At 39.8% G+C, this 13,651-nt stretch overlaps 1 pseudogene across 1 annotated transcript in view; it reads right to left on the bottom strand.

Moving 5' to 3' along the window:
* The window catches only part of LOC145479967 (uncharacterized), a 331,443-nt pseudogene that overhangs the window by 34,195 nt on the left and 283,597 nt on the right, over positions 1-13,651 (bottom strand). The window contains exons 2-4 of the transcript XR_014048490.1: positions 3,366-3,593; positions 2,471-2,627; positions 600-775 (exon numbers count right to left, since the gene is read on the bottom strand). The product of XR_014048490.1 is annotated as an uncharacterized LOC145479967 (transcript). The remainder of the gene's footprint in view (positions 1-599; positions 776-2,470; positions 2,628-3,365; positions 3,594-13,651) is intronic.

Consider the following 13,651-nt stretch of genomic DNA (forward strand, 5'->3'; position numbering starts at 1 on the left):
GTTTTGGCGGCGAAACCGAGAGTGAAAGCAACTGGCGAAGCCACGAGGGACTTGGCGAGGAATCAGGTTAAATTTCACTTGTGGGCTTAGGATCACTCGCTCACGAATCCCGCCACCTACGCAGGCTACCCCGGCCATGCAGCTTGAACCAGGTACTTTCACTTAGCAAGGAATGGAAGGCCTTTCGAGTTTGTGGAGGGAGACAAAGTTTTTGTTAATTGTTCCTTACGTGTTCGAGATAAAAACTCCTTTGGGCACTCACACATTCCACTTGTCTTAAAGGAGGCTATCTCGAGATAAAATTCGAGAATTCCAAGCTTTGTAGGGTGTGTTCCAAAATTTCAAATTTGTATCGTTTTTCAAAGTCATTATCTATGTCTATAGATATCGTGCGATCGTTATTCATTGTATTGACTGATTATCTGTATCAACTTCTATCGTCCCCAGCAGTCACTCTTACAGATACACGTCTACTCCCCCTTATCAGTTTTGGTTTTATAATTGTTTAAGAAATATCTCTCTTCTGTGCCTTAACACATTTTAAAGTTATTATCTAAATCATAAAAGCATCAAACTCCATATCAATTATCATTTCTTACAGGGTGGCACAACAGCTGAGAACTCCATTAGAAATCCTCTGTTTTGAATATTGCTGTCTGAGTGGAATTTTATCAACGCGTATTTTCCAGATACAAGAACTCTCTTTTCAGTCATGTGACCACAGTACTTGCCAAAAACCCGATTCTTCTCATTGGTAATCTCTAAATAATCTCGGCTGCAAAGAAATGAAACATAAACAAGTGACCTTCTGTAACAAGCGGTCACTTCAACCTGGAACTCAGATTCTTCGTTCCCCTTGACCAGCACTCAAGAACCGAGTGACCCTGGAAAGTACTTATTAGAAATCCAAAAATATCCCACTTCCGGTTGAATTGCACATGCCTAGGTGAAAATCATGTGCCTTAATCAGGTCCCTGTTGTTTTACTTCTGGTCGCCATCATTGTTTTTTTAAACCAATCAAAATCGATCCAGCAACAGAATTCTCCAGAGTTACTTGCTTGCGCAGAAAGGAGGAAAGACTCGAGATACAAGCTTGGAGATCACTGAAAAGTGCATCACACATGCGCATGTCAGTTTTTTAACCATAAGTTTGAAATTCCTAATGTTGTGAGAATGTTGCCAGTCATATTTATTCATTCAACCATTTTCCTTATGAGCAGAGTGTGTACTGAAAGGTTGTGTAACTTCTTACTTGGCAATGTGTTAAGTTAAGTATAAGACTGCGGTAAGTGTAGCCGACTGCCATTGTAGTTTCTCACTTCATCCTCATTAAAGTAGCGTCGCACTATCTGCAATTAGTGAATTTAAACTAGTGGTCTTGTGCAAATATTGCAAGTAGTTTGGTTGGGTGACCTGTATTCTATCATTCACTAGAACCCGACAACGGCAAGCTCGAAAAGTGTAAAGGTCGGCCAGCACACAGTAAGGACATGCTGCAGGGTCATGAAGCGGGGACAAACTCCTTGGTGTGTAGTTTGTGGAGGACGGAAAGCCGGAGAACCCGGATGAAAACCCTCAGGGGGCGAGAACCAAGAACAAACTGAACCCACATATGGCACTGGGTCGGGAATCGAACGCCAGCCACATTGGTGGGAGGCGGGCGCTCTCATTACTGCGCCATCCCTGCTCCCTTTTCCACACCAGCAAAACTTTCACACTAGGAAAATGTCACTGAAACGTGTCCAACGTTTCCAGCGTGTGCAACGTGTTCCCTACTGTGTGCCAATCTTAAGAATCTAGATGACTATCTTTTCTTCGCGGTTTCTGTCAAGACTTGATCGGTCAAAAAATAATGGTGACGATAAAAATAGAATATATGTACATATCAAAGCATCTAGTCAGTCTCCGCCATTTTCGATGCCATCAAAATTTTTTGATATTGCTTGGTGAAGCCAAATCTTATTGCTTTGCTGTCAGTTGTGTTCCTGAAAGTATGTTTAATTATCTCAAGTAGTTTCAGAGTGATTTCCTTTATTTCGACACGCTGCGAATATAATATAATAGCTAAACCCTCTCATGTAAAAAAAACAAAAACAAAGGTGTGGTTGACTAGAGACCTTTAACTTGAAGCTATAATTTAGTTTCAGAATTTTTCGTCCCTGTTACTAAAGAGTTATTCAAACTGGAAAGCATTTAATTATTACTTGGTGGTAAAACAAACTAAATTCAACCTTACGCCACTTTAAGAACTCAAAGTTGTTGAAGGAACTGAGCACATGTTCACAGCTGAAAAGTTTCCTCCTACACCTTGCGATCAAATAATCAGATTAATACAAATGTGACTTTCCTTGAAAAAAAGGAGGAGATTTTTGCCCATTCAGTCTTTACATTCTGTGGAGAAAGTGATGCAGGTCACTGGACCTCTCCCTACACTCACAACTTGTTAACACACTAAAAATCAGTACTTACTCGCAAGATACACTATCCTCCAGGTAAAGTTTGTTAATGGTAATATTAATCACCATGCCTTGTGGAATAGGAACCGAAGAAATACAATCTGTATTATTTGGGTAGTCGTTAGGATATCCGGGACTTCTGAGTGTATTTTCAATCACTGGACCACACCCTGCATGTAACAAATCAAAATAATAAAAATCCAAACTTTTATCGACTGAATAGTTTTATTCCCTGCCACTGTTTGTTTCCATTGACCCTGAAAAGCCGCATTGGGGAAGTGGTTAATTAAGATATTTCTTTTAATACTTATTTATTTAATTATTTCTCTGACTTTTTTTTTGTCTCAGTTTCAGAACCATCAAGTGCCTATCAAGCCACTTCAAGGCACCAAAACACACAGATTCCTTCATCTCATTTTTAACTCGGATAATGATCATGAGGTAGTCATTAATCCGAGATATAGGTATGGATGTGAGGTTCACTCAATCCTTCGATTCCTGTTCGACGTTTTGCCAATCCGCTGACCAGTATGTAAAGGGTTCGTAGTCGTGTGCGCCACACGATGCAATTTATTTATGAAGTGATTTCTGGCTGTTTTTGTCTTTGAAAAAGAAAAAAACACATCACTTTGCTTTTACCATCACATGCCATTACATGTAGATGTCATTGCAAATTACTTCCAGGGAAACTTCAGATGAATTCACAACATTTGGTCGCATTTTCATGACAACATATTAGAAAGATTATGAACATGAAATAATTGCGTTATGGACAGATTCTCCCCTCCTCGGGGGGATGGACACGTACCCCCTCCCTTCGTCTGTTTTGACTTACAATAAGTATGTGTCAAATACTAGTCACAATTCAGAACGCACAGGGTTAGTTTCAAAATATCTTATTTTCTCACCTCCTTTTATTACGAAGTGCTTTACATCAGTTCCATACTTGTTGGTGGCCACGCAGGTGTAGTTACCTTCCTGGTATAATTTACTGCTTGCAATGTTTGTTGTGTTCATCACCACTGTGAAGTTCCGTATCAATGCTATGTATATGGGAGTGGTTCCAATGGCTGAACACTGTACTTGGCTACCTGGCTCTACTCTCACCGCAGCATCTAAAACAATCTTGGGTGGCACTAGTAAAGTGATGTTTCAATTCAGTTAGCGCTGTAATTAATGTTATTTAAGATAACTAATTAATAGTCTGGGTTATACTTAGAAGACTAAAGACTCCCCTGTACAGTGTTAATCTCAATCTGAAGTAAACTAACCGCTAACACCAGTAAGAACATAAACTATTTACAACTTTGTATATTGTTTTATCTTACGCGAGAGGATTTTTTTTTTGCGGGGTCTATTTCTTGAAGTTCATTTGATGCCAAAACTCTACAAATCAATCATTAAGTCTTGGTCATCGCCTTTTGGTGTAGAAATAAATTACACTTGATTATTTTAGCTCATCGAAACTGCGCTTTAACACATTCCTAACAAAGAAGCAACAACAGCAAAGAAACAACACGACTACTCCATTTTTCTTTTTAGGAAAAAAAAATAAGAATTCTTACTTATATGGCGATACAGTGTAAGAAACACAGAATTTCGTTCCTGTCTGGACATTCATTCTATTTGACCCTGGGAGAGAAGGTGAGGGGGGCGAGGGGAGGGGAAGGCATGGGGCTTAAGGTGCCTGGGCTGAATTTAAACTTTCCTCACTTTGTGACTTTCCCAAAATCTGTCAGGCAATATTTGGGTCTGTCAAGAGTTTTGTTACTCGCGTTGACATTTCTAGATCAACCATGTCTGTAAAGGATGTTTAACATTATGGGATGTTTAACATTATGGTTACCGTATACCTTTAGAGGTGTCTCACAATCAAGCAAAATAGCGCGTCCGGCTTTAACCGTAGATACCTAATCTCCCATATCAAATTATAGCTTATAAAGCTGTCTCATCTGTACCAAGAATTTTGAAATGAAATGAAATGTCAAATTTCTTACGACCTCAAAATGCGAGCGTCCGAATCACCTTTTTAAAGCTACACGTCAAAGCGAATTTTGTTTTTCGCTTATTTAATTTGTCCCTCAGTTTCCGGACCCAAAGCGCTAAAAAAGCATGGGTCTGCGATTTGCCATATTCAATTTCAGTGAAAAGCTACAGGACATTTTTGAAATAGGATTTAAAAAATTATGGAGTGATCGTAGAAAAATCGCTCCGGGAGAAAAAAAATATTTAGAAATAATTCAACATTCGCAGATACGTTTTGTTGTTTATATGTCAAACTAGCTACTGTCCAAATTTGAGGGCAAACAAACAAATTCCCTCTGACTTGTAGCTTTCAAAAGCGATTTGATATGGGGCTTTAGGTATCTACAGTTTACACTGGACACGCTACATTGCTTGGACGCAACTCAGCTCTAAAGGTGCTCTAAAGGTACATGCATGTTTGTATTATTGAGATTTTGGATGTTATAAAGACATTCTTAGAGAGTTTTGAAATTCAAGATGGTGATACTCTGATTTCGCTATGTTTCTAAACAAAGTTAAAATTAAGTTAGAAACAAAGAATCTGAGTATACCAAAACAAAATGGGAAGTTCGCAACTACCGTAAATCCTCGAATTAGCGCCCCCTCTCGAATAAGCGCCCCCTTCGAATAAGCGCTCCTCCTATCGGCCAAAATTTAAAATAAGTGCCCCCCCCCCCCTCGAATAAGCGCCCCCTCCCCTTCCCCCATTTTGTGGACGAGTATTGAGCCAACAAAGGCTGTATAGTTATCACCGTGTAGTGTTAGATTTGTACATAGTTTCAGTTTGTGAACACGTTAAGGACTGTTAAGTGAACAAGTTGAACACGTTAAGTACTAACTGTGCCGCGATTTAAACTTTGGGATCAGCTTTTTATGTCGATAAACAGCTTATGTTGTTGTTTACGCGCAGACGATGTATTTAAAAAATAATCATGTCAGGCCACACTTTGGGTAAAATTAACTAAGCGCCCCATATCTTCTCCTAAATTTAAAACTAGTAATAGTTATCACTAAATCTGCCCCCGCTTTCTTTTATTTCTGCTGATTGAAAACAATAATATTGAACATTTTTGTATGAACTAAAAATGTTTTTTTGTAAACTATATCACTCATACTGTTCCAGTAACTTAGGCATCTTACCAAGAATATGATCCAAACAATCAACTAAGTTAACTAAACCAACACATTCTGTTTAACTCATTCTATCACATGATATTCTTTACATAATACTCTCACGAAGTATTTACAGCAGAGCAGTTTACCATACCTCGTTAGAAAGGACGCAAAAAGTACTTTGACTGAAAACAATAATTCTGAACATTTTTGTACGAACTAAAAATTTTGTTTTTTTTGGTAACTATATCAGTCATACTGTTCAAGTAACTTAGGCATCTTACTATGAATATGATCCAAACAATCAACTAAGTTAACTAAACCAACACATTCTGTTTAACTCATTCTGTCACATGATATTCTTCACATAATTCTCTCACGAAGCATTTACAGCAGAGCAGTTTACCATATCTCGTTAGAAAGGACGCAAAAAGTACTTTCTGGAGAAAAAGGTTGCATTGCCCTCATGGAAACTAATATTTCTTTTACAAAAATTTCACTCAGTAGAACTTTATAGGGAAAAAAAGGTTAAAAATCTATAGCAAAACAAAAAATTAAGTCAAACTAGTCTGCTGTTCCGGCTTGATGCTGAAACAAACCATTTGTCTTGATATAAGAGCAAAGACAGCAAACGTATCTCGAAAGCAGAACGGAAGTCGATTTTTTCCAGAGACCTAAGCAGAAGTATCGCCTTACTGTCACCACATATGCAAATTAGGGTCAAGCCTTTTGACCTCAACGAAAACGCTGCAAGACAATTGCATTTACATTTGGATCCCTGCAAAGCCACCCAACCATCACATGTGCTCTACGCCACGTAGGATTACTCAATACAAATAAGCGATCCGAGTAAACGAGATGCCAAAGGTAAAACTGGCGATCGGAAGGGTATCTAGCACTGGCCTCGAATTTCTAGAATACTTCAGAATTTCTTACGATACCTTCTGAGTTGTTTTTCTCCCAAAATCCATCGTCAGGATCTTTGAAATCGTGATAACAATGGGGTGACAGGCCTACACAACTCCTATCCACGTGTAATAGCCGCTTTGAGAGTTTTGCTCGAACTAGTATATTTTTGAGGATCTGCCCCTTTTGTATGATACGATAGGGGGATCTTTGAATATTACGCTAAGCAATAATCGTGTTTTTAGGAGGACATTTCACCAGAGTAGAGCCGTTAGAGGTCATAGGTCTGCGTGGTTTCCGCTGTCATCTGCGTGTAATTTGTAGAGTTCGACACCTCTCATTTGTATTGCAAGATATGTTTTAAGCTCTCTAAATATTAGCTCTGGAGGGACAAAGTTTGAAACATTCCGTGAACATGTTGGTTACTTGCATTTTGTATTATTACGCCGGGCCCGGCTGTTTGATTAACTGTTACAAGTTATGCTGCTTCTTATCACGGGTGTCATATTTATCTTTGTCCTGCTTCGCCAGAGATAGCAGAAGCTTTCCTTGTTGAAAGCTATGAGTCTGTCTTAGAGAGACGTGCTTATGCTTCTTGCATCAATTTCATCGAGCTTTTTGTCCTTCCAGTTTGTTCGTTCTGGAGCTGCAAATGTAGATGTTCCCGCGCAAGTCTGTGGACTGTTTTGCGTGTTGTTTACGATATTGTGTGGTTTTGTTCAGGCAAAAGCTCTGAATTTAGGAGTTCTTCCTATGATTGTTCATCCAGCTCCACGTTGCGGTTGTCATTGCTTTTATTTGCGATGTTGTCAGGTTTTTTTGAGACTGTTAATAGTCCCTCTTTTGTTAGGAGGCTCGTAGCCTTGTAGATCAGGCAAGACCGCGGTTTCGATCCTTCTGGATCTCATCAGTTGCCGATAACAGGGAGTGGTAGAGACCAATGCTCGGTAACACTCCGCACCTGGCATATTTTTTTTAGTATTATATACTCGTTCGGCGGATCGAGAATTCTTGATTGTGATTGGTAGTTTTGCCACCAGCGAATGGTGAGCGTGAAGTCTTCGATCCTATTGTACACAGCTTGACACTGTGTTTTCTGTGATGGCTATAACGTTTATTTTCTCCAGCATGTGTGATTTGAATTTAAGGATAAAGCGTAAGATAGTTATGCTGTCCCTAGCACTGATCATCCGTCCCTAACACTGATCATCTGTCTCTAACAGTGATCATCGTTCCCTAATACTGTTCATCCTTCTCTAGCACAGATCATCTGTCCCTAACAGTAATCATCTGTCCCTAGTACTGATCATCCTTCTCTAGCCTGTCCCTAACAGTGATCATCTGTCCCTAGTACTGATCATCTGTCCCTATCACGGATCATCTGTCTTCTTTAGCACTGATAATCTGTCCCTGGCACTGATCATCTGTCCCTAAAAGTGGTCATCTGTCCCTAACATTGATCAACTGTCCTTAACAATGATCATCTGTCCCTAGTACTGATCATCGGTCCTGAGCAGTGATCATCTGTCCGTAACAGTGATCATCTGTCCCTAGTACTGATCATCCGTTTGTAGCACAGATCATCTGTCGCTAACAATGATCATCTTTCCCTAGCACTGATCTTCTGTCCCTAGTACTGATCATCTGTCCCTAGTACTGATCATCCGTTTGTAGCGCAGATCATCTGTCGCTAACAGTGATCATCTTTCCCTAGCACTGATCTTCTGTCCCTAGTACTGATCATCTGTCCCTAACAGTGATCATCTGTCCCTAGCACTTTTCTTCTGCCTCTAGCAGTGATCTTCTCTCCCTAATTTAATTTAATTTTGAAAAGAACTGCCCAAGAGGTACCAATTTTATACATGTGAAAACAATACATTATCTCCTGTCAAATTTCTACGGCTCGATACCCTTAAAGCTACCGCAAAAAATTACCGCTGTGCACCTTTTGAGGCTGAACATCCTTATTGGCTCCAAAACCTCTTTTTTAATCCCTGAAAGGTACTACGAGCATCCTCGTCATTTTTAAATAGGTGGGAGTTTCCACGGAATAACTCATTCAACTCTTCCTTTAATAGTAGATCTTTTTTAGAAATGTCAAGCAATTTCAAGTATTAGTTCAGCTTTGTAGTTCAAGACATTTTCAACCCTGGGTACATTACAAAAACTCGATATTCCTCCACTTGCGTTGAACATATTCGTGCTCTAACTCCGTCGTCAATAAAAGTCCGCACAAATTATAATGACGGAAACCCTTTGAAAGTATATTTTTCGGAAATGTTGAGCGATTCTAAATTTGATACTTTGTTTTTTTAGTGGATGCCAGAATTCTCTTAGCTTGCCTTCCGCATACTATAAAAATATTAATCTCTTGTCAAGAGCAAGGTTGTTCAGAAAACGAGGTATCATTAAACAATTCCTCTTGTATACATTGGAGTTGCTTCTGTTTAAAACCAAATGTTGTAAAACTATCAATAATTACAATCCATTGTACTTGAGTTCATCAATTAAAATGTTGCTGTTTACTTAGTTGGTCGTGTTCTTTTTTTTACATGTAATGCTCTCCAACCTAAAGCTGTCTTTTTGCACTTAGAGTTTCCTAATAATTGAGGGCGAAGGGTCTAATTGTTTTAGTATCACCCAACTAGTCGGACAGAAAAGGTAATAATAAAGTTAACAAATGCAAGTTGAAGAAATATTTATTTGGGAATAAAACGAAAGAAAGCGTCACGCTCGATGGCGCCAATTTCGCTACTCAATGACTATTACTAATAGTCCCCTAGTAGCGTAGCCAATCAAAATGCAGGATTTGCATTAGTCCACTAGTTGGGTGATACTAATATTTATTATTAAATTCTCAACCTCGGATAATGTAATTCTAGCTTTCTGATTGGTTCACTGGATCTCGGTTACCAGCCATTATACCCGCGTTTGACCTTATATGGAAATGAATGCGGTAAATGTCGCTCGGCATAAACTTTTTCGCGGCAAGCCAAGTTTCGTAGCCAAAAAAAATGGATGAAAAAAGCAGACTCGATGAGCTATCTACAGAAGAAATACGGGAAATTATGGACAATGCCGTCTCAGTAACAACAAAAAAGCCACAAAGTTCGAGATTAGATTATTTAACGGTCCCCTTAAAAGTTGCAAAATTAAAATATGACCGTCGAGATTTTACGCATTCATGAAGATTATGTAACAAAAACAATGTTTACCTTAACAGAATGGCTTACTAGTCCTGGTGGCATCAAATTTTCCAAACCGATATAAGAAATGTCAAAAGAAGAACTGAATGTTTGTTTGAAGTGTTTTTACACTTCTGCGAGGAAGAAAGATGGCACCTATTACAAAAGTTCATCCACGAAATCCATAAGAGCCGCCATTGATCATTTCCTTCGCATGCCGCCGCACAACAAACCGTTTTCCACTATCTCTGACCAGGCAAATGAATTATTTGAGCATTTGTAAAAGGCCTCAGGAAAACAGGCATCGATCATTGCCGGCGTAGTCCATAAGAAACCAATTTCCAATGAGCAGATGAGGAAACTGTTCGACTTAAGCGAGCTCGGATCGGTCGAGAGTAAAAAGCCCGCACAGCTACAGAGGACGACCTAGTTTTATCTCGGTCTCTTTTTGGCCACAGGACGAGAGAATCAACGACAGCTAGCGCCAACAATTCTGTCCTTGCAAAAAACACCTCAAGGAGTTGAGTGTTTTGAGCTGAACCGAAGTAAACCCGGTTCTTTACCAGCCACGAAAAACCATCAGGGTGGCCTCGGATATTCTGAAGATGAATCTGACGCTCAGATAGTTTCTGTCCCTGACTCTGAATCTGGCCAACAATGAGCTCCACACAGACAGCTCGAAATGCCAAGGCTTTCAAAGCAAGGAAATCCTGAAAGAGGTCTTGTCGAGCATAATTTTGGCACAACGTCTGTGTCACATGGCGATCAAAGTTTTCCGCAGCATTATTACCACGGCAATGTGCAAGTGCACAATTATTCGGCTCTTCTCCATGACTCCAACTTGAACGCTTTTCAAACTGTAAAGGAAATCAAGCGGCGAAGAAGTGCATGAATTGTAACGAAGGGAAGATGGTAATTTCATACTGTTTTGTTTGTAAAGATTACCTTTGTTCTACCTGCGAGAGAGCTCAGCGCCGCTTAAGGGTAACCAGGGATCACAGAAATGTTTTGCTTGAGAAAGGACATCTGGAACATCTTTTAGAAAGACTAGTTATGTGCGAACAGGAGGGCGACGAAGGAGAAGACTTACTTTATTACTGCGAGAAATGCAACGAATGTATTTGTGACATCTGTCATGATGACCGCCATTGGCGGCATGATGTAGTTGACATTAAACAAGCTGCTCGAGAAGGAAAGAAGCGACTTGATAAGATTCTGAAGAAAGCAGAAGACGAAATCACAGCGAATGAAGATGCGATTAAGAAAAGTGAAGATATCTTCAATAGTAGAAAGAAAAAACTTCGCGCAGCCCGTAAGAACATGAAAGGAACTGTGAGGTATTTTATGAGGCACACAAAGGGCCCATATTCGGTATCAGTGGCACTTGATGGTCGCGTGATCGTGTGTGACAGCGATGATGCTCTTGTTAAAGTGCTCTCACCCAATGGAGAAGCGTTACTTCAGAGCCTTGGTGATCCATACGAATATGGCTCCCCTTCTTTCGCAATTCATCACTAAGACAAGTTTTTCGTTTCTTATGGCGAAGAACACTGCGTATCAGTTTTCAACGATGATGCAACTTTCCTCTACGATATTGGCGCTGAGGGGGACACTAATGAAAAGCTGACGGCCCCACTGGGGTTCGCTGTTGACAAGTTCAACAATTTAATTGTATGTGACAGTAATGCCGGTCGACTGCAAGTTTTCACACTGGAAGGGAGATATGTGACAACCATCACTGTGTTCGAGTCCCCTCAGTTTGTTGCCGTGTCTAAAGATGGACATTTGTATATAGCCGATAAAGGAAAGAAATGTGTTCATGTCTTGCATTGAACAGCAATGTACATTGTAGTATGAGTCTGCATGTAAACCATGTTGCCATGCAGTTAACCGAAACAGCAGTTGAAAATTAAACTTGTAGCCTATAGCTATAGGTTCGGTTTAAGTTTTAGTTAATGGACTGTAAAGTGGCGGGCAGTAACACACTTTCAATGCTAAACTTTTCTGAACTTTCACACCATTAAAGGTCATTGGGATCGGTCGTGCTTGAATATAACGCTCAAAATGCTCTTAAAGGTTCTTAAAGGTGTAAAATTTTCTCTGAGCCCCTCTTCACTCGAAGAAGGGCTAAGCCCGAAACGTTCATTTTATCAGAGAAAATTTGACACTTTTAAGGGTATTTTCGGCCTTATATCCAAGTTATCCACGGTGTCACGCATCGTATGAGTTTCTTTGCTCATTCCTACTGAATCAAAAAGAATGTGCTGGTTTTAATAGTTGCATAAGTAAGAGACTTATAGTGTACAAAAGGGCAGACTATTGATTCAACACATAGAACTCGGAAAACTCAGCTTGAGTCTCCAAACGTTTAAAAGATCTGGTTTGTCAAGTTTTTCATGTATACACTCGTGGATTTGAATAAATGTTTTTAAGCTGACGATATTTTGTGTTTTATTAGTGATATGCGGGCCGTATTCAACCCAATTGAGATCAACGACTAACTTCTTAAAATTTCGATGCAAATCTAGGTATGTAGGTTATGAAATAGGACGGAAGAGAAGAGAGGGGCGAAGCTAGCAGTGGAACTGTCGTCGTTTGCGAGGTCCCCATGGTCCAGTTCTGTCACGCAATGCTGGGACAGAGGGATCCTCTCTCAAGACGTTGCGTGACAGAGAGAAGGCCAGAATTGACTAGCGAACAGCAGTAGAGTCACGCCTGAAGGTCACTGAGGTAATGCGACCACCTTTTTGTTACAGCCACTTTGGTATTAGCCCAACCAATAGCTCAATCAATTTTGTATCGAGAAGCCCCGTTAACACGACTTCCTTGTAATCGAACAAGTTTCCAACACTTATGTTCTTTATAAATTTCCTCACCTCGTCCCCGCCTTCCAGCCCGTACTGCGACTATTTGAAAGGCCTCATGAGAAAAAATTAATAATTAAGTGGCCCTCTCTGCGCCAATCACAATAAAGTAATTTCTTAGTCATTTATGTACCTTGTCAATACGGCCACACCATTTAAACAATCACGTGTCTATATCCAACGGTGGTCGCCTTTTGCATTATACTTGTTGTAGTGCCAAGTTAGCTGAAAAGACAGCCTGTTTTCGGAAAATACTAGTCGCGCTGAATTTCGGTTTAAACTGATAAAATTTCTAGATGATTCGTTGGTGCGCAGGTCCCAAAGAATTATAGCACGGTTACATGATATCGAGGCTGATAATTTTCCGACGCAGACAAAATATTGGTGAGTTCTATATAAAGGTGGAACTCTTAAATCCGCATGTAGAAAAAAATCACAGCCATGTGCAATATTGCTTTATACGATCTTTTAACCGTTCTGTTAACCCTTCATAAAATTATAAATCATAGGCACATGTATTACAGGACCAGTCACAACAACACAATGTTGGAACCACAGCAAATATCGGACCCAATAAGATCAGTTTTCCCTATTTACTTGAAAAAGCACCGGTGCGCTCATTAAATTTTGGGCGTTTTCGTGGGACGTTTATTCAAGAGCAACGGGGATTGAACTAAATACATTTTAAAAAAGAATTCGGTTGTCACCAATCGTCAGTGACTTCACTGTGCGATTTTTGACGTTGTAAGATATGAGAGAGTTTTTTAGGGCTGTTGTTAAGTTTCTGCGTTTCCCTACAGCTCTGCGTGTACTTTAAAGTTCACCTATCCGAGCCAAAGCCCTAAATTACCCTATCTATTCCTTTATTAGACTAACACACAAACTGAGCTCCGAGCGAGAAACATGTCCGCAACCCTCAAAACCCGAGTGAGAAGAGCGCAAGACAGAGGAGCCTACGCTAAGAAAGTACTTTCTTTTATTTTCTTATGGGTGAGTCATTCTCGGAACCATTAGTTGTCATCAGGAACTATGTTTCATTTGACCCATCCAATAATATCTATTTACTTACGTGATTCGTATACATCTTCTCCCAGATTTCTG

Source organism: Orbicella franksi, chromosome 1 (genome assembly GCF_964199315.1).
Source record: "Orbicella franksi chromosome 1, jaOrbFran1.1, whole genome shotgun sequence".
In the NCBI taxonomy this organism is placed as follows: domain Eukaryota; kingdom Metazoa; phylum Cnidaria; class Anthozoa; order Scleractinia; family Merulinidae; genus Orbicella; species Orbicella franksi.